Source organism: Pan paniscus, chromosome 19 (genome assembly GCF_029289425.2).
Source record: "Pan paniscus chromosome 19, NHGRI_mPanPan1-v2.0_pri, whole genome shotgun sequence".
Lineage (NCBI taxonomy): Eukaryota > Metazoa > Chordata > Mammalia > Primates > Hominidae > Pan > Pan paniscus.
In genome coordinates, this window is record NC_073268.2 from 48,980,489 (window position 1) to 48,993,077 (window position 12,589).

Consider the following 12,589-nt stretch of genomic DNA (forward strand, 5'->3'; position numbering starts at 1 on the left):
ATGGAATGGAATGGAATGGAATGGAATATAATGGAATGGAATCAACCCGAATGGTATGGAATGGAATGGAATGGAATCGAATCGAATGGAATGCAATGGAATAGAATGGAATTGAATGCAATCCACCCGAATTGAATGGAATGGAATGCAATGGAATGGAATGGAATGGAATGGAATGGAATGGAATGAACCCGAATGGAATGGAATGGAATGGAATGGAATGGAATGGAATGGAATTAAATGGAATGGAATGGAATCCAACCGAATGGAATGGAATGGAATCGAATGGAATGGAATGGAATGGAATGGAATCGAATGGAATGGAATGAATTGGAATGGAATGGAATGGAATGGCCTCGAATGGAATGAATTCAACCCGAATGGAATGGATTGGAAAGGAATGGAATGGAATGGAACCGAATGAAATGCAATGGAAAGGAATGGAATGGAATGGAAAGGAATCAACCAGAATGGAATGGAATGGAATCGAATCGAATGAAATCAGCCCGAATGGAATGGAATGGAATGGAATGGAACGGAACGGAGTGGAATCAACCGGAATGGAATGGAATGGAATGGAATGGGATGGAATCAATTGGACTCAACACGAATTGAGGGGAATGGAATGGAATGGAATGAAATCAACCCTAATGGAATGGAATTGAATGGAATGGAATTTAGCGGAATGGAATGCAATCATCCCAAATGGAATGGAAAGCAATGTAATGGAATGGAATGGAAAGGAATCAACCAGAATGGAATGGAATGGAATCGAATCGAATGGAATCAGCCCGAATGGAATGGAATGGAATGGAATGGAATGGAATGGAATGGAATGGAATCAACCGGAATGGAATGGAATGGAATGGAATGGGATGGAATCAAGTGGACTCAACACGAATTGAGGGGAACGGAAAGGAATGGAATGAAATCAACCCGAATTGAATGGAATGGAATGGAATGGAATGGAATGGAATGGAATCATATGGAATGCAATGGAATCATATGGAATGGAATGGATTCATATGGAATGCAATGGAATCATATGGAATGGAATGGAATCGACCCGAATGGAATGGAATGGAACGGAATGGAATCAACTCGAATGGAACGGAATGGAATGCAATGGAATGGAATGGAATGGAATGGATTCAACACTTATGGAATGGAATGCAATGCAATGGAGTGCAATGGAATGGAATGGAATCAACCTGCATGGAATGGAATCTAATGGAATGGATGGGAATTTAATGAAATGGAATCAACCCGAAAGGAATGGAATGGAATGGAATGGAATGGAATCAACCCGAATGGAATGGAATGGTATATCATGGAATGCAATGGAATGGAATGAAATGGAATGGAATGGAATGGAATGGAATGGAATGGAATGGAATGGACTCGAATGGAATCAACCAGAATGGAATGGAATGGAATGGAATGGAATCAACCCAAATGGAATGGAAAGGAAGAGAGTGGAATGGAATGAAATCGAATGGCATGGAGTCAAACCGAATGTAATGGAAAGGAATGGATCGAAAGGGAATCAACCCTAATGGAATGGATTGGAATGGAATGGAATCGAATCGAATCTAATCGAATCGTATCAAAACGAATTGAATCAACCCGAATGGAATGAAATGGAATGGAATGGAATGGAATGGAATATAATGGAATGGAATCAACCCGAATGGAATGGAATGGAATTTAATCGAATGGAATGGAATGGAATCGAATGGAATGGAATGGATTCCACCCGAATTGAATGGAATGGAATGGAATGGAATGGAATGGAATGGAATGGAATGAACGCGAATGGAATGGAATGGAATGGAATGAACCCGAATGGAATGGAATGGAATGGAATGGAATGGAATGGAATGGAATGGAATGGAATGGAATGGAATGGAATGAAATGGAATGGAATGGAAAGAACCCGAATGGAATGGAATGGAATGGAATGGAATGGAATGGAGTGAAATGGAATGGAATGGAATCACCCGAATGGAATGGAATGGAATGGAATTGAATGGAATGAAATGGATTGGAATGGAATGGAAGAGAATGGAATGGAATGGAATGAAATGGAATGGAATGGAATGGAATGGAATGGAATGGAATGGAATGGAATGGAATGAAATGGAATGGAATGGAATGGAATGCAATGGAATCAACAGGAATGGAATGGAATGGAAAGGAATGGAATGGAATGGAACCGAATGGAATTGAATGGAATGGAATGGAATCAACCAGAATGGAATGTAATGGAATGGAATAGAAAGGAATCAACTCGAACGGAATGGAACAAAATGGAATGAATTGGAATGGAATGAAATGGAATCCACCCGAAAGGAATGGAATGGAATAAAATGGAATGGAATGGAATGGAATGGAATGGAATGGAATCGAATGGAATCAACTGGAATGGAATGGAATGGACTACCACGGAATGGAATGGAAAGGAATAGAATGGAATGGAATCAACCTGAGAGAAATTGAATGGAATGGAATGGAATGGAATGATCCCCAATGAAATGGAATGGAATGGAATGGAATGGAATGAAATCAACCCAACTAAAATGGTATGGAATGGAATGAAAACGAAATGAATGGAATGGAATGCAATGGAAAGGAATTGAATGGAATCTACCCGAATGGAATGGAATGGAATATCATGGAGTGGAATGGAATGAAATGGAATGGAATGGAATCAACCCGAGTGAAATTGAATGAACTGGAATGCAATGGAATCGAATGGAATGGAATAGAATGGAATGGAATCAACAAGAAGGGAACGGAATGCAGGGGAATGGAATGGAATGGAATGGAATGGAATGGAAAGAAATGGAATGGAATCAACCCTAATGGAATGGAATGGAATGGAATGGAATGGAATGGAATGGAATGGAACGGAATCATATGGAAAGGAATGGAATGGAATGGAATGGAATGGAATGGAAGGGAATGGAATGGAATGGAATGGAATGGAATGGAATGGAATCAACCCGAATGGAATGGAATGGAACGGAATGCAATGCAATGGAATGGAATGGAATGCAATGGAATGGAATGGAATCAACCTGCATGGAATGGAATCTAATGGAATGGATGGGAATTTAATGAAATGGAATCAACCGGAAAGGAATGGAATGGAATGGAATCGGATATAATCAACCCGAATGGAATGGAACGTTATATAATGGAATGGAATGGAATGGAATGAAATGGAATGGAATGGAATGGAATGGAATGGAATGGAATGGAATGGAATGGAATGGAATGGAATGGACTCGAATGGAATCAACCAGAATGGAATGGAATGGAATGGAATGGAATGGAATGGAATCAAACCTGAATGGAATGGAAAGGAAAGGAGTGGAATGGAATGAAATCGAATGGTATGGAGTCAAACAGAATGTAATGGAAAGGAATGGATCGAAAGGGAGTCAACCCTAATGGAATGGACTGGAATGGAATCGAATCGAATCTAATCTAATCGAATCGAATCGAATGGAATCAACCCGAATGGAATGAAATGGAATGGAATGGAATGGAATGGAATATAATGGAATGGAATCAACCCGAATGCAATGGAATGGAAGGGAATCCAATGGAATGGAATGGAATCCACCCGAAATGAATGGAATGGAATGGAATGGAATGGAATGGAATGGAATGGAATGGAATGAAATGGAGTGGAATGGAATCAACCCGAATGGAATGGAATGGAATGGAATGGAATCGAATGGAATGGAATGGAATGAATTGGAATGGAATGGAATGGAATGGAATGGAATGAAATGGAGTGGAATTGAATGGAATGGAATGGAATGGAATGGAATGGAATGAAATGGAATGGAATGGAATGGAATGGAATGAAATGGAATGGAATGGAATGGAATGGAATGGAATGGAATGGAATGGAATGAAATGGAATGGAATGGAATGGAATGGAATGGAATGGAATGAAATGGAATGGAATGCAATGGAATGGAATGGAATGAAATGGAATGGAATGGAATGGAATGAAATGGAATGGAATGGAATGAAATGGAATGGAATCAACAGGAATGGAATGGAATGGAAAGGAATGGAATGGAATGGAACCGAATGGAATTGACTGGAATGGAATGGAATCAACAAGAATGGAATGGAATGGAATGGAAGGGAATCAAACCGAGTGGAATGGACTCGATTGAAATGTAATGTAATGGCATGGAATGGAATGGAATCAACCCAAATGGAATGGAATGGGATGGAATGGAATGGAATGGAATGGAATGGAATCAACCCGAATGGAATGGACTGGAAAGTAATGTAATGGAATGGAATGGGATGGAATGGAATGGAATGGAATCAACCCAAATGGAATGGAATGGAATGGAATGGAATTAAATGTAATGGAAAGGAATGGAAACAACCCGAATGGAATGGAAAGGAATGGAATGGAATGCAATGGAATGGAATGGAATCAACCGGAATGGATTGGAATGGGATGGAATCGAATGCATTCAACGCTAAAGAAATGGAATGAAATGGAATGGAACGGAATCAACCCTAATGGAATGGAATGAAATGCAAGAGAATGGAATGGAATGGAACCAAACTTAAATGAATGCAATTGAATGGAATGGAATGGAAGGGATTGTAATGGAATCATCCCAAATGGAATGGAATGCAATGGAATAGAATGGAATCAACACGAACGGAATGGAATCTAATGGAATGGAATGGAATGGAATGAAATGGAATCAATCCCAAAGGACTGGAACGGAATGGAATGGAATAGAATGGAATGGAATGGAATGGAATGGAATCGAATGGAATCAAACCGAATGGAATGGAATGGAAAATCATGGAATGGAATGGAACGGAATGGAATGGAATGGAATGGAATGGAATGGAATCAACCCGAGGGAAATTGAATGGAATGGAATGGAATGGAATGGAATGGAATGGAATGGAATGGAATGGAATGGAATGAAATTGAATGGAATGGAATGGAATGGAATGGACTCGAATGGAATCAACCAGAATCGAATGGAATGGAATGGAATGGAATGGAATCGAATGGAATGGAATCAACCCGAATGGAATGGAAAGGAAGGGAGTGGAATGGAATGAAATCGAATGGCATGGAGTCAAACCGAATGAAATGGAAAGGAATGGATCGAAAGGGAATCAACCCTAATGGAATGGACTGGAATGGGATGGAATGGAATCGAATCTAATCGAATCCAATCGAATCGAATGGAATCAACCCGAATGGAATGAAATGGAATGGAATGGAATGGAATGGAATATAATGGAATGGAATCAACCCGAATGGTATGGAATGGAATGGAATGGAATCGAATCGAATGGAATGCAATGGAATAGAATGGAATTGAATGCAATCCACCCGAATTGAATGGAATGGAATGGAATGGAATGGAATGGAATGGAATGGAATGGAATGGAATGAACCCGAATGGAATGGAATGGAATGGAATGGAATGGAATGGAATGGAATGGAATTAAATGGAATGGAATGGAATCCAACCGAATGGAATGGAATGGAATCGAATGGAATGGAATGGAATGGAATGGAATCGAATGGAATGGAATGAATTGGAATGGAATGGAATGGAATGGCCTCGAATGGAATGAATTCAACCCGAATGGAATGGATTGGAAACGAATGGAATGGAATGGAACCGAATGAAATGCAATGGAAAGGAATGGAATGGAATGGAAAGGAATCAACCAGAATGGAATGGAATGGAATCGAATCGAATGGAATCAGCCCGAATGGAATGGAATGGAATGGAATGGAACGGAACGGAGTGGAATCAACCGGAATGGAATGGAATGGAATGGAATGGGATGGAATCAATTGGACTCAACACGAATTGAGGGGAATGGAATGGAATGGAATGAAATCAACCCTAATGGAATGGAATTGAATGGAATGGAATTTAGCGGAATGGAATGCAATCATCCCAAATGGAATGGAAAGCAATGTAATGGAATGGAATGGAAAGGAATCAACCAGAATGGAATGGAATGGAATCGAATCGAATGGAATCAGCCCGAATGGAATGGAATGGAATGGAATGGAATGGAATGGAATGGAATCAACCGGAATGGAATGGAATGGAATGGAATGGGATGGAATCAAGTGGACTCAACACGAATTGAGGGGAACGGAAAGGAATGGAATGAAATCAACCCGAATTGAATGGAATGGAATGGAATGGAATGGAATGGAATGGAATGGAATGGAATCACATGGAATGCAATGGAATCATATGGAATGGAATGGATTCATATGGAATGCAATGGAATCATATGGAATGGAATGGAATCGACCCGAATGGAATGGAATGGAACGGAATGGAATCAACTCGAATGGAACGGAATGGAATGCAATGGAATGGAATGGAATGGAATGGATTCAACACTTATGGAATGGAATGGAATGGAATGCAATGCAATGGAGTGCAATGGAATGGAATGGAATCAACCTGCATGGAATGGAATCTAATGGAATGGATGGGAATTTAATGAAATGGAATCAGCCCGAAAGGAATGGAATGGAATGGAATCGAATGTAATCAACCCGAATGGAATGGAATGGTATATCATGGAATGCAATGGAATGGAATGAAATGGAATGGAATGGAATGGAATGGAATGGAATGGAATGGAATGGAATGGACTCGAATGGAATCAACCAGAATGGAATGGAATGGAATGGAATGGAATCAACCCAAATGGAATGGAAAGGAAGAGAGTGGAATGGAATGAAATCGAATGGCATGGAGTCAAACCGAATGTAATGGAAAGGAATGGATCGAAAGGGAATCAACCCTAATGGAATGGATTGGAATGGAATGGAATCGAATCGAATCTAATCGAATCGTATCAAAACGAATTGAATCAACCCGAATGGAATGAAATGGAATGGAATGGAATGGAATGGAATATAATGGAATGGAATCAACCCGAATGGAATGGAATGGAATTTAATCGAATGGAATGGAATGGAATCGAATGGAATGGAATGGATTCCACCCGAATTGAATGGAATGGAATGGAATGGAATGGAATGAACGCGAATGGAATGGAATGGAATGGAATGAACCCGAATGGAATGGAATGGAATGGAATGGAATGGAATGGAATGGAATGGAATGGAATGGAATGAAATTCAATGGAATGGAAAGAACCCGAATGGAATGGAATGGAATGGAATGGAATGGAATGGAATGGAATGGAGTGAAATGGAATGGAATGGAATCACCCGAATGGAATGGAATGGAATGGAATTGAATGGAATGAAATGGATTGGAATGGAATGGAAGAGAATGGAATGGAATGGAATGAAATGGAATGGAATGGAATGGAATGGAATGGAATGGAATGGAATGGAATGGAATGAAATGGAATGGAATGGAATGGAATGCAATGGAATCAACAGGAATGGAATGGAATGGAAAGGAATGGAATGGAATGGAAACGAATGGAATTGAATGGAATGGAATGGAATCAACCAGAATGGAATGTAATGGAATGGAATAGAAAGGAATCAACTCGAACGGAATGGAACAAAATGGAATGAATTGGAATGGAATGAAATGGAATCCACCCGAAAGGAATGGAATGGAATAAAATGGAATGGAATGGAATGGAATGGAATGGAATGGAATCGAATGAAATCAACTGGAATGGAATGGAATGGACTACCACGGAATGGAATGGAAAGGAATAGAATGGAATGGAATCAACCTGAGAGAAATTGAATGGAATGGAATGGAATGGAATGATCCCCAATGAAATGGAATGGAATGGAATGTAATGGAATGAAATCAACCCAACTAAAATGGTATGGAATGGAATGAAAACGAAATGAATGGAATGGAATGCAATGGAAAGGAATTGAATGGAATCTACCCGAATGGAATGGAATGGAATATCATGGAGTGGAATGGAATGAAATGGAATGGAATGGAATCAACCCGAGTGAAATTGAATGAACTGGAATGCAATGGAATCGAATGGAATGGAATAGAATGGAATGGAATCAACAAGAAGGGAACGGAATGCAGGGGAATGGAATGGAATGGAATGGAATGGAATGGAAAGAAATGGAATGGAATCAACCCTAATGGAATGGAATGGAATGGAATGGAATGGAATGGAATGGAATGGAATGGAATGGAACGGAATCATATGGAAAGGAATGGAATGGAATGGAATGGAATGGAATGGAAAGGAATGCAATGGAATGGAATGGAATGCAATGGAATGGAATGGAATCAACCTGCATGGAATGGAATCTAATGGAATGGATGGGAATTTAATGAAATGGAATCAACCGGAAAGGAATGGAATGGAATGGAATCGGACATAATCAACCCGAATGGAATGGAACGTTATATAATGGAATGGAATGGAATGGAATGAAATGGAATGGAATGGAATGGAATGGAATGGAATGGAATGGACTCGAATGGAATCAACCAGAATGGAATGGAATGGAATGGAATGGAATGGAATGGAATCAAACCTGAATGGAATGGAAAGGAAAGGAGTGGAATGGAATGAAATCGAATGGTATGGAGTCAAACAGAATGTAATGGAAAGGAATGGATCGAAAGGGAGTCAATCCTAATGGAATGGACTGGAATGGAATCGAATCGAATCTAATCTAATCGAATTGAATCGAATGGAATCAACCCGAATGGAATGAAATGGAATGGAATGGAATGGAATGGAATATAATGGAATGGAATCAACCCGAATGCAATGGAATGGAAGGGAATCCAATGGAATGGAATGGAATCCACCCGAAATGAATGGAATGGAATGGAATGGAATGGAATGGAATGGAATGGAATGGAATGGAATGAAATGGAGTGGAATGGAATCAACCCGAATGGAATGGAATGGAATGGAATGGAATCGAATGGAATGGAATGGAATGAATTGGAATGGAATGGAATGGAATGGAATGGAATGAAATGGAGTGGAATTGAATGGAATGGAATGGAATGGAATGGAATGGAATGAAATGGAATGGAATGGAATGGAATGGAATGAAATGGAATGGAATGGAATGGAATGGAATGGAATGGAATGGAATGAAATGGAATGGAATGGAATGGAATGGAATGGAATGGAATGGAATGGAATGGAATGAAATGGAATGGAATGCAATGGAATGGAATGGAATGAAATGGAATGGAATGGAATGGAATGAAATGGAATGGAATGGAATGAAATGGAATGGAATCAACAGGAATGGAATGGAATGGAAAGGAATGGAATGGAATGGAACCGAATGGAATTGACTGGAATGGAATGGAATCAACAAGAATGGAATGGAATGGAATGGAAGGGAATCAAACCGAGTGGAATGGACTCGATTGAAATGTAATGTAATGGCATGGAATGGAATGGAATCAACCCAAATGGAATGGAATGGGATGGAATGGAATGGAATGGAATGGAATGGAATCAACCCGAATGGAATGGACTGGAAAGTAATGTAATGGAATGGAATGGGATGGAATGGAATGGAATGGAATCAACCCAAATGGAATGGAATGGAATGGAATGGAATTAAATGTAATGGAAAGGAATGGAAACAACCCGAATGGAATGGAAAGGAATGGAATGGAATGCAATGGAATGGAATGGAATCAACCGGAATGGATTGGAATGGGATGGAATCGAATGCATTCAACGCTAAAGAAATGGAATGAAATGGAATGGAACGGAATCAACCCTAATGGAATGGAATGAAATGCAAGAGAATGGAATGGAATGGAACCAAACTTAAATGAATGCAATTGAATGGAATGGAATGGAAGGGATTGTAATGGAATCATCCCAAATGGAATGGAATGCAATGGAATAGAATGGAATCAACACGAACGGAATGGAATCTAATGGAATGGAATGGAATGGAATGAAATGGAATCAATCCCAAAGGACTGGAACGGAATGGAATGGAATAGAATGGAATGGAATGGAATGGAATGGAATCGAATGGAATCAAACCGAATGGAATGGAATGGAAAATCATGGAATGGAATGGAACGGAATGGAATGGAATGGAATGGAATGGAATGGAATCAACCCGAGGGAAATTGAATGGAATGGAATGGAATGGAATGGAATGGAATGGAATGGAATGGAATCATCCCGAATGGAATGGAATGGAATAGAATGGAATGGAATGGAATGGAATGGAATGGAATGGAATCAAGCCAAATGTCATGGAAGGGAATGGAATGGAATGGAATCAATCCTAATGGAATGGAATGGAATGGAATGCAATGGAATCAACCCGAATGGAATGGAATGTAATGGAATGGAAGGTAATCAACCCGAATTGAATGGAATGGAATGGAATGGAGTGGAATGGAATGCAATGGAATGGAATGGAATGGAATGGAAAGGAATGGAATCAACAGGAATGCAATGGAATGGAATGGAATCAACCCTAATGGAATGGAATGGATTGGAATGTAATGGAATGGAATAGAACGGAATCAAAAGGAATCAACCCGTATGGAATGGAATGGAATGGAATGGAATGGAATGGAATGGAAGGGAATCAACCTGAATGGAATGGAATGGAATGGAATGGAATGGAATGGAATGGAATGGAAAGGAATAGAATGCAATGGAATTGAATCAACCCGAGTGGAATGGAATGGAATGGAATGGAATCGAATGGAATCAACCCGAATGGAATGGAATGCAATGGAATGGAATGGAATGGAATGGAATGGAATGGAATGGAATGGAACGGAATGGAATGGATTCAACCCAACTGAAATGGCATGGAATGGAATGGAATGGAATGAAAACGAAATGAATGGAACGGAATGCAATGGACTGGAATTGAATGGAATCAACCCGAATGGAATGGAATGGAATATCATGGAGTGGAATGGAATGGAATGGAATGGAATAGAATGGAATGGAATCAACCCGAGTGGAGTTGAATGGAATGGAATGGAATGGATTGGAACGGAATGGAATGGAATCAACAAGAAGGGAATGGAATGGAATGGAATGAAATGGAATGGCACGAAATGGAATGGAATCCACCCTAATGGAATGGAATGGAATGGACTGGAATGGAATGGAATGGAATGGAATCATATGGAATGGAATGGAATCAACCCGAATGGAATGGAATGGAACGGAATGGAATCAACCCGAATGAAAAGGAATGGAATGCAATGGAATGGAATGGAATGGAATGGAATCAACACTAATGGAATGGAATGGAATGCAATGGAATGCAATGGAATGGAATGGAATCAACCTGCATGGAATGGAATCAAAAGGAATGGAAGGGAATTTAATGAAATGGAATCAACCCGAAAGGAATGGAATGGAATGGAATCGAATGTAATCAACCCGAATGGAATGGAATGGTATATCATGGAATGGAATGGAATGGAATGAAATGGAAAGGAATGGAATGGAATGGAATGGAACGCAATGGAATGGAATGGAATGCAATGGAATGGAATGGAATGGAATGGAATGAAAAGGAATGGAATGGAATGGAATGGAATGAAATGGAATGGAATGGAATCAACCGGAATGGGATGGATTGGAAAGGAATGGAATGGAATGGAACCGAATGGAATGGAATGGAATGGATTGGAATCAACCACAATGGAATGGAATGGAATGGAATGGAATGGAATGGAATCAAACCGAGAGAAATTGAATGGAATGGAATGGAATGGAATTATCCAAAATGAAATGGAAGGGAAGGGAATGGAATGGAATGGAATGGAATCAACCCAACTAAAATGGTATGGAAAGGAATGGAATGGAATGAAAACGAAATGAATGGAATGGAATGCAATGGAATGGAATTCAATGGAATCAACCCGAATGGAATGGAATGGAATATCATGGAGTGGAATGGAATGGAATGGAATGGAATGGAATGGAGTGGAATGGAATCAACCCGAATGTAATGGAATGGAACGGAATGGAATCAACCCGAATGGAACGGAATGGAATGCAATGGAATGGAATGGAATGGAATGGAATGGAATGGAATCAACACTAATGGAATGGAATGAAATGCAATGGAATGGAATGGAATCAACCTGCATGGAATGGAATCTAATGGAATGGATGGGAATTTAGTGAAATGGAATCAACCCGAAAGGAATGGAATGGAATGTAATCGAATGTAATCAAACCGAATGGAATGGACTGGAATGGAATGGAATCGAATCTAATCTAATCTAATCTAATCTAATCGAATGGAATCAACCCCAATGGAATGAAATGGAATGGAGTGAAATGCAATGGAATATAATGGATTGAAATCAACCCGAATGGAATGGAATGGAATGGAATGGAATGGAATGGAATGGAATGGAATCGAATGGAATGGAATGGAATCGAATGGAATAGAATGGAATCCACCCGAATTGAATGGAATGGAATGGAACGGAATAGAATGGAATGGAATGAAATGGAATGAACACGAATGAAATGGAATGGAATGGAATGGAATTGAATGGAATGTAATGGAATTGAATGGAATGGAATGGAATGA